Source organism: Misgurnus anguillicaudatus, chromosome 4 (assembly GCF_027580225.2).
Source record: "Misgurnus anguillicaudatus chromosome 4, ASM2758022v2, whole genome shotgun sequence".
NCBI classification, from domain to species: Eukaryota; Metazoa; Chordata; class Actinopteri; order Cypriniformes; family Cobitidae; genus Misgurnus; species Misgurnus anguillicaudatus.
The window spans coordinates 10,681,572-10,697,106 of NC_073340.2; positions in this window are offsets into that span (position 1 = coordinate 10,681,572).

Consider the following 15,535-nt stretch of genomic DNA (forward strand, 5'->3'; position numbering starts at 1 on the left):
ATCAAACATACCACACTATATTTAAATATGAAAAAAAAATTCATATTGCGTTTCCATTGCAGTTTTGCGATATATTCCTCTTTCGAATTGCCTGAAAAAACACCTCACAGTTCGAAGGGTAATGGAAACATAGCTATAGGTTAAATTACAACCCAGTGTGTTTCTTAATTTTTGCCCCATTGCTGAATATAAAAACAATATTTTTAAATTATAACTTCTTTAAATGTTAACAAAAATGTAAACAAGAACATATTGACCCACCTATGTTGCAGACACAAATAAGTTTGCACAGAAGAGGGACAGACGATTTTCACTGTTATATTTTATTGACATTTTAGGTTTCCACAATCCTCCAGTGTGTTTTATGAGGCAGTAAAACTCTAGTTTAAAATTTAAGGAGCCACAATGGCCATATGCTCGACTGGATTCATGTGTGCTCAACCATTCTCTTGTTCTCAATAAACATTATCACTTTAAACTTTCACCGGATGAAATGTTCGGATGGGTTTGCCTTGGCTTTTTCTGATTAGATGTTGAACCTAATACTCATGGGAACAGTCTGAGGGTCGACACATAAAGCTCTTGTATTGAATAAACTTTGAATAGGAGGAAAGTCAATTATTGAAGTGTAAATGTCATGTCACAGAACAAAGACTGGTTGCATTGAATTAAATTAAACTGATGAAAGAAACAGAAGTTGGGTACCGTTCTATTAGAAATTATTCAGTCATTAAATACGGATGCCCTAAAGTTACTGTTTGTGCTTTATTAGAAATGCTTTTATTTATAGTGACTAAAAATGAGAGAGCATTCAACATTTTGCTTTAAGAACCACCAATATAGTGCACAAAGTAATGAAAAAGTAATGAAGCTTGAGGACAGCTTTAAAATTGCATATTTACATGAACATTGCATATATATATAGAAAATAATATATAATGTAAATGATAAATTCAATACAGTGTCAAGGTTTTTTAATGAAGTCCACATATGACATGGGAGATGTATAACTTGTTATTATCACTGTAAAAAATTGTTGTAGTTGCAACTGTTTGTGCTAAAAAAACACCCTCGTGCAAAGTATTCTGGAAACAAGAAATCCTCATAAACCTTTTTCTGTTTTTGGTTCCCAGAATGCTTTGCATGAGGCTGTTATTTTAGTTTTATTCTGTAAAGTATTGTTAATGTTTAATATTCATTTAACAATATAAACTGTTGCCAGTAAATAACATCAATTTAAATCTACAGTAAGTTACTGGCAAACAGCTGCCAGTAATACTGTAATTTACAGTGTACGGTGAAATAAATCCCTAATACAGTGTACTGACCTCTGCTCTCCTTCCTGCTTCTGAATAAGGATTGAAATGAGATCTGATTTACAGAGGTTTACAAAGGACAAGATCAGCCAGTCATCATTACTAACCTGATTTTGTTTCTCAGAATAAAGTAGGCGAGAGCAGGGGCGAAAGTACCATTTTTCAAAAAAACTTAATTTTAAAAGATGTTTTAGACAGAGATATATATTTTTTGCTATGGTCAGTAACGTCTCAGGTTACGTATGTAACCCTAGTTCCCTGAGAAGGGAACGAGACCCTGCGTCCCGGCGTGACTAATCAGAAGCACGTGTTAAACATAAACAATGATGAGATAATTGTATGCTGACCGTGATGCCGTGCGGACCAGGGGTATAAGAAGGCATCCTACACAAACACACTCGCTACCAAGTGCCGAAGCAAGTGCCTGCAGGGATGCAGGGAGTATGGCATGGAGACGCAGCGTCTCGTTCCCTTCTCAGGGAACTAGGGTTACATTAGTAACCTGAGACGTTCCCTTTCGAGGAACTCAAGCTGCGTCGCCATAGCAACGCTTTGGGGAACGAGATGCCCACGCTTCCATACTACCAAATGCCTGCAGCGTGTATAACTGAAAACAGTCAAGGCAAAAGAACCTGGGACCCTAAAGAGGAGTCTAGGTCTAAATCATAAAATCTGACGAAGGTGAGCGGCGAAGACCAACTGGCAGCATCACATACGTCTTGGAGTGAAGCGCTGACCCTAAGGCCTTAGAGGCGGCCATACCCCAGGTAGAGTGGGCCCTCACAGCGATGGGTGAGGGTATACCCTGATGTTCATAAGCCAGTGAGATAGCCTCCACTATCCATCTGCTCAGAGTCTGCTTGGTTGCCGGTTAACCTTTTCTGGGTGAACCAAAGCACACAAATAACTGCTCGGACTTCCCCCACTGAGCAGTCCTGTGAACATATGTATCCAGTGCACGCACAGGACACACCAAATTCAGCTTTTCCTGGTCCGCACTCCTGAATGGGGGAGGACAAAGGGCTTGCAGAACAATGGGCCTCAGCACATTGTTCAGCACCTTAGGAACATAACCTGGCCTTGGGTGTAGAAAAGCCTTAGCCATCCCTGGTGCAAACTCAAGACATGTCGGGGATACCGACAGGGCCTGAAGGTCCCCCACTCGCTTTAAAGAAGTAATAGCCAGAAGGAACATCGTCTTAAAGGCCAGAAACCTATCTGGCGAAGTCTCAAGTGGCTCGAACGGAGCCAACGAGAGTCCTTCCAGCACGACCGCTAGCTCCCAAGTGGGCACCCTGGAGCGACTAATAGGTTGCAACCTACGAGTCCCACGAAGAAAGCGAGCCACTAATGGGTGTCTACCCACTGACGAGCCTTCCACAGGAGTATGGTAGGCAGAAACTGCTGCCACATAAACCTTAAGGGTGGAAGGAGTTAATCCATCAGAGAAACGCTCCTGCAGAAACCTCAGCACCGCGTCGACGGGGCAGTTAACTGGGTCTGTCAGACGAGCCGAGCACCAAGAAGTGAAAGCTTTCCACTTAAGGGAATAAAGTTTCCTTGTGGAGGGAGCTCTGGAGTTAAGAATGGTCTCCACAACCTCAGCTGGGAGACCCGAGTCTATGAGCCTGGCCCCCTCAGCGGCCAGACCCAGTTTCCACATCTCTGGGCGGGGGTGGAAGACTGCACCCCCTACCTGAGACAGAAGGTCCCTCCTGATAGGAATCTCCCACGGGGGGCTTTCCAGAAGCGACATGAGGTCCGAAAACCATACCCGGGCTGGCCAGAAGGGGGCTACTAACAAGAGCCGAACCCTGTCCTGGCAAACTCTCTCTAGAACTCCTGGGATCAACGTGACCGAGGGGAAGGCATACAGACGTAGCCTCGGCCACATCTGCACCATGGCATCCAGACCCAGTGAAGCCGGATGCCTCAGGGAGAACCACAGGGGACAATGTGTGGTGTCCTGGGATGCAAACAGATCTACGTCTGTGCGTCCAAATACAGTCCAGATGTGGTGTTGTCTGTCCGGACAAGAACATGATGGCCCCTCAGGTCTGAAAGGAAATGCCTGAGTCAAAACCATACCGCCATCATTTCCAGGCAATTTATGTGCCAAAGACGATGATGCGGTTTCCAGCGATTTTGACCCTGACGGCCTTCCATAATCGCACCCCAACCTGTGAGAGAAGTGTCTGTTGTCAGCGTCACACGCCGGCAACGCGCTCCCAGCACAGGACCTTGGGACAAAAAACACTGGCTTCTTCCACATCACCAGAGCACGCAGACAACGGTGCGTGACTTTGATCATACGAAAGGGGTTCCTCTTCGGGGAAAAACCCTTGGTCTTTAGCCACCACTGTAGAGGTCTCATGTGCAGCAGACCCACGGGGATAACGCTAGACGCGGCTGCCATAAGACCTAGCAATTTCTGAAACTGCTTCACCGTGCGTAGCTGGCCCAGCTTCAACGCTCTTGCTGCTGTTACGATGGCATCAATACGTGCAGGCGAAAGCTGCGCCTGCATCGTCGTGGCATCCCAAATCCCACCCAAATAAGTGGTTCTCTGGACAGGAAAAAGCACACTCTTTTTGGTATTCAGCCGCAACCCCAGATCTCTCATATGTGCAAGAACAACATCTCGATGCTGAACCGCCATCTGTTCTGACTCCGCCAAAACGAGCCAATCGTCTATATAATTCAATATGCAAATGCCTTTCATGCGCAGAGGGGTTAGAGCTGCATCCACACATTTTGTGAATGTGCAGGGTGATAATGCCAGGCCGAAAGGAAGGATCCGATATTGGTATGCTGTCCCCTGATACGCAAACCTCAGGAATTTTCTGTGTTGGGGAAGGATGGAAATGTGGAAATACGCATCTTTGAGGTCTATGGTGACAAACCAGTTGCCCGACCTTATTTGTTTGACAATGTGCTTTAGTGTCAACATTTTGAATTTTAACCGCATAACTGGGCGGTTTAATTCTCTGAGATCCAGAATGGGACGTAAACCGCCGTCCTTCTTCCTCGGGTCGCACCGCTGTGGGCAGAATGCTGGAAAACCGAGGTGGGTGACATTAAACTGAATGGCATACCCGTGCTCGATTGTGCGTATTTCCCATTTTGATACATTGGGGAGCTTTTTCCATGCCGCAATGTAATTTACCAAGGGAACCAGTCGCTCGAGACTGGTCTCTGGTGTGCTTTGTGTGCTTTGTGAACTTTGTGAAATGAAGACCGCTCTGCCCTGCCGCGCTACCTGTGGTAGAGCTGGCGTCATGATGCGCAGGGGGTACCGAGACACAGCGGGCACCATAAACTGAGGTGCATACCACTCTGCCTCGGCAGGGGGAGCCCCTGCTACGTCTGATACTAGGATCTCTTCTTCGCCGAAGCCTTCCTCGCTTGGATGACGTGTCTCAGATCCGACCTCGGTTCGGATTTCCGTGACTGAGAGCGATGCCTGGTCCCCCGTGTGCTCTGAGGGGGAACACGAGATGCCACATTCTGTTTCTGACGATCTCTGTATGAGTAACTAAAGGATGGTTGGGGCAGTGCACGTCCAGCAGACTCATAGCGATCTCGACGAGGGAGATATCTTCTGAAAGCCGCAGCCTGTCTCTGTGCTCCTGGAATCTCTCGACCACGGAATTTACAGCGTTGCCGAAGAGACCCGAGGGAGCAATCGGGGCATCCATGAGGAACACCTTATCAGCTGATTTAATGTTGGACAAGAAGATTTAATGTTCAGAGAAGAAGCCGAGGAAGGAGACAGGTAACTCACCAGAGTCGTTTCCACTTGAGGTAACGATCCATACCCGTGATCCTTTGCCCCCGAGATGTTAGAAAACATACTGGACTGAGAGGGAAATGTACGGGCTGAATAGGGATGACACCAAGACCTAGACAACTCACCGTGGAGGTCGGAGAAGAAGGGAAGGCACCGTTTAATCGGCTGTGCCGGTTGCTTCAGATATTGCTCATCCAGACGCTCTGAGGGCGAGCGCACTCCATTTCAGCCGGCCAGTCCAAGCCGAGCTGAGTCACAGCAAGAGTCACCGCCTCCACCAGCTCATCGTACGCGGGGGAGACCGTGGGTGAGACCGTGGGTGAGTCATCAAATTCTCTGATATCTCCTGCATCAACACTTAACACATTCACGTCCTCAGAGGACAGAGAAAGCGTTGGACTACCTTCGGGGGCAGGAGGAACAGCTCCTGGCCTACCATAGAGGGGAAGTGACAACACCGAGGAGGGGAGAGAAACCGACTCCATCTCCTCGGTGAGATCCATCTGCGACCCCCCACGAGTGCAGTCGCCATTCTGCCTCAACAGAAGCGGGACCGGAGCCGTGAGGGGCGCGAGCCTGAGCACCCTTCTCGAAGAGTGCGAGACGAGAACGCAGCACGTGCATGGGAAGCCATTCACAATGCACACAATCAGATCCCTCAAGACCAAACTGTGCATGCTGCGCTCCAAGGCATTTAACACAGAGGCTGTGTGTGTCCGTGATGTAACGCCGACAGGGAGGTACGCACAACTTAAACTTCTTAGACATACTTCAGATGTTCAGTGTTAATACATACACGTAGTCACTTGCTGAGGCATTATAAGCGAGTGTGTTTGTGTAGGATGCCGCCTTTTACCCCTGGTCCGCACGGCATCACGGCCAGTATACAATTATCTCATCATTGTTTATGTTTTACACGTGCTTCAAATTACTCACGCCGGGGCGTTCCCCAAAGCGTTGCTATGGCGACGCAGCTCAAGTTCCTCGAAAGGGAACTCACAAGTGTGGTCTATCAATACCAGGTGGAATTTTGAACAAATTTAAAACAACTTCAGTATAATTTCACCCTGAACACAAGTAGCACATTGCTACTTTTAACCCTGTCAGCAGTGATGAATGTAACACAACAAAACAAGATAGATTTTTGTGTTACACTTGTTTTTAGTAAATATACCTGACTATGAGCTTGTTAATTGTAAGGGTTTTTGTCTTGTGTTCTGTTTGTTTTTGTTATTAGGACTTTTATTTTGATATCCTGTTCTGTTCTGGCTTTTATTTTGTAATCTGGTCATGTCTCACTTCACTTCTCACTTCCTAGCCGTTTCTCAATGTCAAGGAAGGATCCTCGGAAGCCAGAATTTCGAGGATGCTACGTCATCGACGTCCATCGAAGGACTGTTCCAATGTCGAGGATCCTCAAAATTTCAGCCAAGGACTGAGTCCTTCGTTCGAGAAATATCCCTTATACAGGAAAGGATGCGTATGTGTATCCTCCCGCTCTTCACACGCTGAAATCACCCACAATCCTATGCGCGCAGCACCAAAAGCACACCTTGCAATCACGCAATGACGTGCACTTGCTAGCCTGTTCCATTTAACGTGTTCTCCGAATGCTTAAGAGGAGCCTCACCTAGCCTCTGAAGGAAGTGACTTGTAAGGACTAGTCCTGCCAAGGAAGTATCCTTGATATTGAGAAACGACTCCTGTGTATTTGTATATAACCACTTCCTGTTGAGCATATCAGGGCTGATTATTGTTTAGCCATTCTGTCTAACCTGAATCCTGTTTTCTGTTTTGTTATCTGTTCCTGTTTTTGACTTGTGCCTGTTTTCTGGATATTGTTTGTTTTGCTGCCTGCCCTGACCTATTGCCTGATATTGGATTACGTTTTGGATTGCCCCTTATTGGATGTGTTTGCTGGCCCTTTTGGGATTAATTTAATAAACCTCTTTTGCACATGGATTCTACTCTCCATCGCTTTCTTCAAGCACCCCACGTTACATTAATATATAACTGCAAACATATTTTGTTGTTTATCTTTGAAAAAAAAAAAAAAAAAAAATACATTTTCATTTTAAATTTTTGTTTTATCAACTGTTTCAAAAGCAGCCCGACAGTATATGCTTGAATTTTTGAGAATAAAACATTTTAAACAGTTTGAACTTAAATCAAATAAGAATAATATACATTTTCAACATATACAACAGTAGTAGCAGCGGGACAAAAGTAAAAAGTGTTACTTTCGTTCCGACAGAAACTCCTGACATTTAAACCTGATTGACTTTTTATTTTGAAAAACTCTGAAAAGTGAAACTTCAGGATGTATTAGAGCACTAAATAACCTGTAGATTGATCAGTATTGTAACACATAAAACCAGAAACACAACACGTTATTAGAAAAAATGATTGTTTAGGAATTTACTTATCATGGTTGAAAACAGCTTTCTGGATACACATGAAAAAACGGTGAGTAAATAACGTGATATTTGTCATGTCTGTCAAGGGTTTGTGTGCTAGAGATGCTTTCATAGTTTGGAATGCAAATGTTATCAGGGCTCTGAGAAAATCACTTTGTTACTTTCGTCCCACGTTACTTTCGCCCCGGTTCTCCCCTAATATTTTAAAGGGTTATTCCCTTCACTATTAAACTATAAAAATAATTTTTTTGTGAAAACCTTTGACTGAATGGTTCTCTGTGGAACCAAAACGGTTCTTCCATGACATCGCTGTGAAGAGCATGTGGCACCTTTATTCTTAAGAGTTTAAATTTACTTTAGAAAAAGGAACCATATCTAGCGACTGATTAAATCAGATTTTTGTTTGGTGAACAAATAAAAGTCCTATACATATCCATGGACAGAGAAACCTGACCCATGTCTAGGGATCAGAATGTCATAAACCCCTTTCACACAGTGAGTGCGTTTACATGCACAGTCTTACGCCGATTATGCTTAATAAACTGATAATGTGTGGGATCATGTAAACGCGTAAAACGTTTTTCCTTTATCGGGGAAAGCCCATAAACGGCGTAAGCAAAAACCAATCGGCACAGGACAGGTAGTTTTTTGCTCATTAAGCCGATTTCACGTGGCATGTAAACACCTTAACCGGCTTCCTCACGGTTTTATCCATGTCTCCGCGCATGAAAGATAAAAGTCAGACGCGGAAGTAAGCGCAAATTAACGCATAAAAGTCTCCGCTCGACTAAAGCAGTTGGCAGAGAAACTGTGAAAATAGAAGCTCATCTTACATTTACAGGTTCTGAAGACCCGAGAACAGATACAACTGTAGCCTACAGCTTAAGACAGATATGCCGTTGACTTTTTGAACGACTATTATGTACTATAGGTGTCTGCGTAGCCGGTTTATTGATTTGCATGTAAACGCATGAAACTGTTTTCTATAATAAGCAGATTTTTGATACTTATCCACTTATTATGTGCATGTAAACGTACTCAATATCAGAGCTGAGGCTGATTTTGTTCTACAGCTTAAAGGCACAATATGTAGGATTTTCACCACTAGTGGTGCTATTTCACAATAACAAAAGCGAAGCTTAATGACATTATGAAGGAGAGTTGAACGATGCGGGATGTTGTTGTTTTTTCAGCACCCCGACGCATGGAATTCACTAATCATGTTCATAGATGAGGTAATGAATTCATATTTTATTACCTGTACATTTAATCACATTAATGTATGTCATCGTAATGAATTAACTGCAAGGCACAACAGCTGTGTGTAGATGCTGTATAGCCTAACCTCCATTTCAGCGTCATTAACGGTCATTAACGGTACATTCACGTTACATTAACTTAAGCATTAACGCTTGACGGAAGGCATGTCTGAAGCGTGGCCAACAGCCAATCACAGTGGCTGTTCTACAGTCTTGTATAAACTTAATTGGCTGGCTCTGCAGTATATTATTTGCATAAGGTGATCTGATTGGCTGACGCAAGTGTTGGCAATTGAAAAGTTGAGAAATGTTTAACTTCTGCTGCGAGCAATGGCAGTGATGTGATATAGACGGATACACAATTCAGTTCGGCAATGCATGACATCACCCATTAAAAGTAAACGAGAAGCGTTAATGCTTGAATGTACCATAAAAGCGCAACAATTACAAGGAAGACAAGGGACGAGCCATAATTTAAAAGAGGAATTTCTCTGGATTTACAAATCCTTAACTTTTGGGATAATCAAGTACACAACTCCTTAAAATATATCACACTGTGCAAGTTATTCCTGGATATTTTATTATTGTGGCTTTAATGGAATTGAACGCGATCTGCTAGTTTATGATAAAAAAATTGCATACGAATTGCATTTTTTTTTTTTTTTTAGAGAGAAATTGAAGATAATAAACAAACTTAAGATGCTAGATAAAATATCCAGGTTCACATTTACAAATTCATTACACATCACACTCTGATGTCTTTATGATATATGAAGATGTTTGTGATTGCACACATACATTCCAGAAAATCATTGGCAGTCTGAATGAACCAAAATCAAATGATCCAGGGATTTTTATTTATAAAAAAACTAATTAAAAACTAATATAAACTTTCTCTTTATCTCTGTGTTGTATTTCATAAATGAGTGAGAGTGGGATTGAATGGAGGCAAGTTCTTCTTTTCCGCTCTATAGTCCAGTTCTGTGTCATTTTACAGAGTGGCTTTGATGTTGCTTCATCCCTGTTAACCGATACTGCTGCTAAACCTGACACCAATGCTGTACTCCAGAGGGATTCAGTCATTAAAACAGAGAGAGCAGCAGAGATATGGATAGGACAGTGGAGTACAGTAAGAGAAAACCTTATCCATTTGGTCTTGTTTTGGAGAGACTCTTAAACAACTTTTTAAAGATGAATAAATAAGATCAGAATTTTGCATACCATTGATAAATATATACAGTATATATATCAAGGGTTAACATCTCATTCATATTCCTTCGGTGAGGTGAAATCTTGGCTCAGTGTTACAAGCTCAGTGTAAGGGGGTGTAGGGAAAAAGGCAAGAAAAGAGGAGATGTTATTCACCAGATATGTGTGTTACGTCAGCTGTGCATGAGTACTTTTGCTCCATGTTGACCTTTACAAACATCATTAAAGGGACACTACACTTTTTTGAAAATATTCTAATTTTCCAGCTCCCCTAGAGTTAAACACTTGATTTTTTTCCATTTTGGAATCCATTTAGCTGATCTCCAGGTCTGTCTGTAACAATTTTAGCATAGCTTAGCACAATCCATTGAATCCGATTAGACCATTAGCATCGCGCTCAAAAATGACCAAAGTTTCTCCTATTGAAAACTTGACTCTTCTGTAGTTACATCGTGTACTAAGACCGACGGAAAAAAGTTGTGATTTTCTAGGCAGTTATGACTAGGAACTATACTCTCATTCTGGCGTAATAATCAAGGACTTTGCTGCTGTTACATGGCTGCAGGAGGCGCAATGATATTACGCAGTGCCCGTAAAATGCTAAAAGTGGTACCGCCAGAAACGGAGATGAGCTGAATGGATTCCAAAACTGTAAAATTCAAATGTTTAACTCTAGGGGAACTGGAAAATGAGCCTATTTTTAAAAAAAGGGGGAGTGTCCCTTTAAGCTTTTATTAATAAATGTGACCCTGTCTGTGGAATCCAGGCTAATAATAACGGAATAGTCGAATGATGAGATTAGGAGCATGAGACTTTGATTTCACATTGATTTCAATCTTTGACATTACCTTATTAAAGATATCAAGGCTATATTTTCACAGATATTTTCTTTACATTGCTCTTTTAAAAATAAAGGTGCTTCATGATGACCTATTGTGTGTTTGTAAACAGAGATGACATATTTTTTGGGCGGAGCCCAACTGGTGGCAGAAAGTGACAGCTGTGCAATAGCGGTGTGAGGTGTTAGCGTTAAACTGTGATTGTTAAGGATTCAGTGTTCTGTCGAAGTCTGTTTCCCTTTAGCGTTATGTTTCTTATAGCGTTTTTTTCATCACGTTACATTTATTTTTTAGATAGATTAAAGTTCACGCTTGACTGATATATGTGCATGTATGTAATGTATATGTATTGTTCGTTATTGGTAAATCAATTATTTTTAAAATATGAATTGCTTAAGTACATATAAAAGCAATACTATCATGTAATACCATTTATTAAATATTTCAAAAATTTAAGTTTTCTATAATTTTTTCTTCCTTATATTTATAGCCTACATGTTTGTTCTAAAACTATTATAAAACTATTTTAAACAAATTAATAGGCCTGCTTATATATTATTATACAACCGTTCTTTCTGGTTCTCGAATCTGATTGGCTAAGAGCTATGTGATATTGTACTGATAACGGCACAGTAACCGCTTCACCTTTCGTATCATTCCGCCACGTAGTGAATGGAGGTCCTAAACAGGCTCATCTCTAAATGGAAAAACTCAGACGCTCTGTTTTTAAACACTCTCCGTGTGTCTTATTAGTTCACTAGCTCGTAAATCAGTCGGTGAATCCCAATCGGAAGTTATTATTTCGTTAAAGATCAGCTCTCTTGGATGTTACGTTAAACTTAATGGGATTAAGGTCTTGTCACATCATGTGGACACTTGGAAAGAGGAATGTAAACACTCGGTTTTTCTTCTGGAGCAATATCTCTCGCGAAAACACAGTGGAACTGCAGGTAAGCACCGCAGCTTTTAAATGTGGACATTAATCATTTATTTAATCGCGACGTCACTATTAAAACATGTTATGAGAATATCGCCACTGGTATATTTATAAGCAGCATGCAAAAACATCTCTCTGACACTTATAAAAAACAGTTTTATATAGTACTGACAAGAACAAAGTTTAATAATAATCGAGTGCTCGTATCGCGTTAAGAGTAAATGGGAAACCAACAGTGACATTATATAAGTATAGTTTTATTAACTTTTACCTCGCGCCAAAACAATAACAACACAAAAGACACTAAATATGAATAAGAAAACAAGTAATAGTTTTATCATGACACCAAATACTGCTGATTTGATCTCATTTTGACCATCAAACACAGACAGGGCCAATATCAGAGCCATCAGAGATGTAGCCCAGAGAGGGCGGTGGTCAGCGGGGCGAGTGAACACTGACGTCCTCTCATGGCTCTTGTTCTCTCACGTACCGAATCTTTTTAAGCAAACGTTCAAACAGGCGCTATCTTTACTAATCGATTGCAGATTTGAATATTATACACATATATTCTCGACTTAACTAATCTTAAAACTACTTTGTGATCAAGAAATTGTAATATTTAAAAACGGTGATTCCGTCCATTGAGTTATTATGAGATTCAAAACAGCCAAAAGTGTTACCTGTCATTCTGGCCTTCAAATCCGTGGCGGAAGAAAGTAGTTCCCAAACAAAGAGGCTTTTAAAATAACTCCGTTGTTGTTTTCTAGTTTTCATTTTTCAAACGTGTCCTGTCGAACTGTTGTATAAAAGTACAGATTTACAGAAAACCAGGTACTTTTTAGGGTGATGGAAATTGTATATTTCCATCGCAAACATATCAACTCTGGCCTGTCATCTCCATTTCTGACTCAAACTGTTCCTGCTTATGCACGCATGCATAGAGTGCATAATTCTACATTCAGTTTAATTTAGTACATAACTTTTTTCAAATCAAATTAAGCAAGTGCTTTTATTCAAAGTTTAGTGCCCTTAACATGCTCAAAATCTCTTGAAAGTTGCCACATACATCAGAGCTACACTTAATAACACTTTTTAAGAGCGCCCCTTAGCACTGTGTCAGGAATACTTGTCAAGAACTTGTTCACCTTCAAGAATGAATCATTGCAAAATCATGTGTATGGGCATGTGTGTACCTTAAAACATGGCCCTGTTGTAAAACATGGTCTTTTTTGTGATAGACTATAATTTTTAAAATAAAATGCAAATGTAAAAGAAACATTGGTCATTGATCTTTAACTTGCGTGTATGAAGTTAGGTCATTATCTTCAGAGTGATCGCTGTTACATGTGGTTAACATCTCAATGTGTTGTGGTTGATTATGAGCTTTGTAATGGTTTGAGCCTGAGGGAGGGTCGGGGTTGGTCTGTGGCAGGTATCCGCTATTGACTGTACAGCAAACGAATGACATTTAACTGTATGCGGCTTTGCTTATGTGTAGGTGTGAACTAAGACCCACAATTCAACTGCAAGTCTTAGTCAATCCCTCTAATTCCACTTCCGACAGGATTCTTCGAAAATAATGCCCACGATTACCTACCACAGACATTGCTCTGGTGGTTATTTTAAGACATTTGACAGGTCAGGTGTGCTTTTATCAAAAAACAATGCATACCTATGAAACATTTCTCTTTCAATCAGAATAAAGCATTCAAAGTGGAGTAATCCTTTAATGTTACTAAATATTATTTCATTTTAGATTATAATAAACATCATGTATTATTATGAAAGAATAAAATATGAACCATGTTTATTTGATGCATGTTTGTATGTGTGTTTTCAGTCTTTTGCTGTGATCTGGAGTGCTGGTAGCTCAAACAAGACAGGACAAGTAAATGTAATATTTCTGTAATGCACCCTCTAGACGGCTTCAATGCCACAGTCAGCAAACATAAAACAAAGAAAATTGTACAGAATGAAAATGAACTCAAACATCAATGTCACATCATTAAGAAGGATCTCAATAACATAACCTCTGTATATTAATATATCATATATCAATATGAGCTGCATTTTTTCAAGTCACTTTGTTGTTGTTGTAAGGTTATGGGTGTTAACTTGTTGAGTGAGTTTCTTATGAGGGTGGAGTACGCTAAATACCGGAGGCAGGGGTTATGACAGATGCTTTTGCCACTTTTAAGCCTTGAGATTACTCACATCTCACCACAGGGATCTACAGATCACTTTCACAGGCTCTAGAGACAAGTAAAGGGTATTTAGCAGTAAGATGTGTATTTGTTATTAAACACTGAGATAATTATTTGAATCAAGGGATCTGTTTATCAGTGTTGGGGAAAGTTACTTTTAAAAGTAATGGATTACAATATTAAGTTACTCCCCAAAACAGTAACTTTTTGTTACTGGCTGAGGCTTGATCTTATTTAGGCCTTGCAGGTGTTTTTTATGACTGGGAAGTTCTTCAGTCAGAAATTGCATATTTCCATCGCAAAAATATCTACTCTGGCCTGCCATCTCCATTTCTGACTCAAATATTTCCCGCTCATGCACGCATGCAGAATTCTATGTGACTACATTCACTTTATTTAGTACATTATCTTTTTTAAATCAAATTAATTAAACTGAAAAGTAACTTGCATTACTTAAAAAAAGTAACTCAAATATTAATGTATACATTTATAAAGTAACACGTTACTTTATTAGTTACTTCAGAAAAGTAATATTATTACGTAATGCGTACTTGTAATGCATTACGCTCAACACTGCTGTTTATTTATTTGTTACATCTGGACTGAAAACTGATTTGACTTTCATAACAGCACAACTTTTATATTGTTTGGTTACAGCCAGTGTTGGGGAAAGTTACTTTTAAAAGTAATGCATTACAAAATATTAAGTTACTCCCCAAAAAGTAATTCTACGTTTATATGTTCAGTTTTATTCAGCACATGTTTTTTACATTGATTTAATTTAACTGAAAAGTACCTCAAATATTAAAGTGTTCATTTTTAAAGTTATTCGTTACTTTACTCGTTACTTCAGAAAAGTAATATTATTACGTAATGCGCGTTAACTTGTAATGTATTACCCCCAACACTGGTTACTGCTAACTATTAAACAAACTTATACTAACAAACATATTTTTATTTTTACAAACCAGTTCTAACACCTGAACTTAGAATCAACAAATATCAACAAAAAAATTTCCAATGGTATTTATTTTTCAGTTTTTTTAATACACTGGCACTATTTATAATATTGATTCTGGCAAAGAAAATAAAGCGAAAAGTTGACTGTGTAGTTCTTTCTTACAATGCTTTATTGTAAAAAACAGCTTGTTAAAACAACTTGGTTTTGCAAATCAATTCAACCTACTATAAGTTTTGGCTTGTGATAAGTTAAAATAACTTAAAGCGTAACTAAACACTAAAGCAACTTTTTTTTGTTAATGATCTGTAAGAATGGGGCTTTATTAGTGCTGTTCATTGATTTTAGTACGTTTGTTGACATTTGGATGTAAAGTGTTTCAATACTACAATATATGGTGTAAAAACGTCTGAGTGCTGCCCTCTTCAGATTGAACGGTGGCTACTGCAGTTGAATTTTCCTATTGGATGGTGGGTCCAAAAAGTGACTCGTGACGTAAGCAGGTTCAAGCTCACAACGCCCTTGTTACGATCTCACCACACACTTGGTACGAGCTTAGTTCGTCCCCTCTATCTCCTTGGGATCTGCCCACTTTTCTTGCAT